This window comes from Mirounga leonina, unplaced genomic scaffold, assembly GCF_011800145.1.
Source record: "Mirounga leonina isolate KUSES-001 unplaced genomic scaffold, KU_Mleo_1.0 Mir_548, whole genome shotgun sequence".
In the NCBI taxonomy this organism is placed as follows: Eukaryota; Metazoa; Chordata; class Mammalia; order Carnivora; family Phocidae; genus Mirounga; species Mirounga leonina.
In genome coordinates, this window is record NW_023270815.1 from 331,328 (window position 1) to 335,662 (window position 4,335).

Genomic DNA, 4,335 nt, shown 5'->3' on the forward strand with positions numbered 1-4,335 from the left:
TATCTATCTATCTATCTATCTATCTATCTATCTATCTATCTATCTATCTATTCAAGATAAAAGTAAATAGAATAAGAAATAGGCACACTAGCAAGATGGCGGAGGAGTAGGAGACCTGGATTTCATCTCCTCTCAGGAATTCAGCTGGATAGGGATCAAACCATTCTGAACACCTACAAACTCAACAGGAGATCGAAGAAAAGAAGAGCAACAACTCTCTCATCAGAAAAGCGACCACTTTCTGGAAGGTAGGACGTGCGGAGAAGTGAATCCGCGGTGATATTCGGGAGGATACACGGCGGGGGAGGGGCCTCCGTTGGCCGCTTCTGGCAAGTGATAGAACCACGGAGCACAAAATTGGAACTTTTAAAAGTCTGCTCCACTGAGGGACGTCACTCTGGTGGCGAAGTGGGGGGTGGAACCCTCCGGGACAGTGTGGTCTCAGGACACTTGGGGTCAAAGAAAGACGGGGGTGCCTGAGTGTGGCAGAGCTCCCAGGTATCGGAGCAGGGAAGCCGGCTGCAGAGGCGGAGCCCAGGCGCGGGCTCTCAGCTCGGGGTTGCCATAAACCATGATCCGCGGCACAGTCGGGCCCTTGCTCCTCCAGCCGGGACCGAACAAGCGGCAGATCCGGGGAGACTCACCTTCCTTTCCCGGGAGGAGCCGTGCGGGAGCGCACCGCAGGGATCTGCTGGGTTTGGAGACTGCACACGGGGTCGGGTGCCAGAGACAGAGGCGCGCGGTCACAGGCCGGGTGAGCACAGGGTGCGGCCGGAGACCGGGGAGACGGGAGTGACTGATGGCTTTTCTCTGGGGGCTCACTGAGGAGCGGGGCCCTGAGTTCTTGGCTCCTCTGGGGCGGAGATTGGGATGCCGCCATTTTCACTCTCCGCCTCCAAAGCTGTACAGAAAGCTCGCAGGGAACAAAAGCCCCGGAGAGCAAACCCGAGCAGATTACTTAGCCAGGAGGGGGCAAGGGCGGGGCAATTCTGCCTCCGGCAGAGACATTTGGAAACCACAGCAACAGGCCCCTCCCCAGAAGATCAGCGAGAACAGCCAGCCAAGACTAAGTTTACCGATCAATGAGAACGGCAGAACTCCAGCGCTAGGGGACTACTGCACATAGAATACACGGCTTTTTTACCATGATTCTTTAGTCTTTTAAAGTTATTTTTTTTAACTGTCTTTTTTGTCTTTTTATTTCTTTTTGAATTTTTCTTTTTCCCTTTTTCAACCAATATCTTATCAATCCCTTTAAAAACCAATATCTTATCAATCCCTTTAAAAAAATTTATTATTATAAAATTATATTATAAAATTATAATATAAAATATATTATTATAAAATTATTTTTCATTTTTAGAGTCATATTCTATCCCTTCATAGTAGTTACCCATATTTTTAGCTTATATATATAAGTTGTTCTCTCTTTAAAATTTTGAGATAGTTTCTTCTAACAGATTAAAATATACCCTAAATCTCTAGTATATGGTGTTTTCTATTCCCCTGACTGATCACATCCTCTCTCTTTTTTTTCCTCTCTTTTTCTTTTTTCTTTTTTTAAATCCTCTTCTTTCTTTTTTCAAACAACTTCTTATCAATTCCTTTTATAAAATTTTTTATAATTTCCATTTTTACAGTCATATTCCATCCCTTCATCATATCAACCCTTATTTTTGTACATATATAAGTTTTTATTTCTTTAAAACTTTGGGAGGCACTTTCTTCTAAAAGACCAAAATACACCCCAAATCTAGTGTGTGGCACTGATCTATATACCATATAGATCATATTTGATCAAATTCTGGTTTTTCTTTTGTTGTTGTTGTTTTGTTTTGTTTGTTTTTGTTTTTATCTTTATCTTTTTTTTCCTTCCTTTTCTTTTTTTTCTTTTTCTTTTTTCTCTCTTTCCCTTTCTTATCCCACTGCTTCAGGTCTTTTCTGATTTGTTTAAAGTATATTTTCTGGGGATGTGGTTACTCTGCTAGCATTTTGTTCTCTCATTAATCTATTCTCCTCTGCACAAAATGACGAGACGGAAAAAATCACCTCAACAAAAAGAACAAGAGGTAGTACCGACTGCCAGGGACCTACTCAATACGGACATTAGTACGATGTCAGATCTAGAGTTCAGAATCATCACTTTAAAGATACTAGCTGGGCTTGAAAAAATATGGAAGTTATTAGAGAAAACCTTTCTGGAGAAGGAAAAGAGCTAAAATCCAACCAAGTAGAAATCAAAAAGGCTATTAATGAGGTGCAATCAAAAATGGGGGCATTAACTGCTAGAATAAATGAGGCAGAAGAGAGAATCAGTAGTATAGAAGATGAAATGATGGAAAATAAAGAAGCTGAGAAAAAGAGAGATAAACAACTACTGGATCACGAGGGCAGAATTCGAGAGATAAGCGATACCATAAGATGAAACAACATTAGAATAATTGGGATCCCAGAAGAAGAAGAAAGAGAGAGAGGGCCAGAAGGTATAATGGAGCAAATTATAGCAGAGAACTTCCCTAATTTGGGGAAAGAAACAGGCATGAAAATCCAGGAAGCACAGAGAACCCCTCTCAAAATCAATAAAAATAGGTCCACTCCCCGACATCTAATAGTAAAACTGACGAGTCTCATAGACAAAGAGAAAATCCTGAAAGCAGCTCGGGAGAAGACATATGTAACCTAAAAGGGTAGAAACATTAGATTGGCAACAGACCTATCCACAGAGATCTGGCAGGCCAGAAAGGACTGGCAGGATATATTCAGAGCACTAAATGAGAAAAATATGCAGCCAAGAATACTGTATCCAGCTAGGCTGTCATTGAAAATTGAAGGAGAGATAAAAAGCTTCCAGGACAAACAAAAACTAAAGGAATTTGCAAACACAAAACCAGCCCTACAGGAAATCTTGAAAGGGGTCCTCTAAGCAAAGAGAGAGCCTAAAAACAACATAGAGCAGAAAGGAACACAGACAATATACGGTAACAGTCACCTTACAGGCAATACAATGGCACTAAACTCCTATCTTTCAATAGTTACCCTGAATGTAAATGGGCTAAATGCCCCAATCAAAAGACACAGGCTAACAGACTGGATTAAAAACCAAGACCCATTGATATGCTGTCTGCAAGAGACTCATTTTAGAACCAAAGACACCCCAGATTGAAAGTGAGGGGGTGGAAAACAATTTACCATGCTAATGGACACCAAAAGAAAGCTGGGGTGGCAATCCTTATATCAGACTAATTAGATTTTAAACCAAAGACTGTACTAAGAGATGAGGAAGGACACTATATCATACTTAAAGTTTCTATCCAACAAGAAGATTTAACAATTGTAAATATCTATGCCCCTAACATGGGAGCAACCAGTTATATAAGGCAATTAATAACAAAAGCAAAGAAACACATCGACAACAATACAATAATAGTGGGGGACTTTAACACCCCCCTCACTGAAATAGACAGATCGTCTAAGCAAAAGATCAACAAGGAAATAAAGACTTTAAATGACACACTGGACCAAATGGACTTCACAGACATATTCAGAACATTCCATCCCAAAGCAACGGAATACACATTCTTCTCTAGTGCCCCTGGAACATTCGCCAGAATAGATCACATCCTAGGTCATAAATCAGGTCTCAACCGATACCAAAAGATTGGGATCATTCCCTGCCTATTTTCAGACCACAATGCTTTGAAACTAGAACTCAATCACAAGAGGAAAGTCGGAAAGAACTCAAATACCTGGAGGCTAAAGAGCATCCTACTGAAGAATGAATGGGTCAACCAGGAAATTAAAGAAAATTAAAAAAATACATGGAATCCAATGAAAATGAAAACACAACTATTCAAAATCTTTGGGAGGCAGCAAAGGCACTCCTAAGAGGATAGTATATAGCAATACAAGCCTTTCTCAAGAAACAAGAAAGGTCTCAAGTACACAACCTAACCCTCCACCTAAAGGAGCTGGAGAAAGAACAGCAAATAAAGCCTAAACCCAGCAGGAGAAGAGAAATAATAAAGATCAGAGCAGAAATCAATGAAATAGAAACTAAAAGAACAGTAGAACAGATCATCAAAACTAGGAGCTGGTTCTTTGAAAGAATTAACAAGATTGATAAACCCCTGGCCAGACTTATCAAAAAGAAAAGAGAAATGACCCAAATCAACAAAATCATGAATGAAAGAGGAGAGATCACAACCAACACCAAAGAAATACAAACAATTATAAGAACATATAATGAGCAACTCTATGCCAGCACATTAGATAACCTGGAAGAGATGGATGCATTCCTAGAGATGTATCAACTACCAAAACGGAACCAGGAAGAAA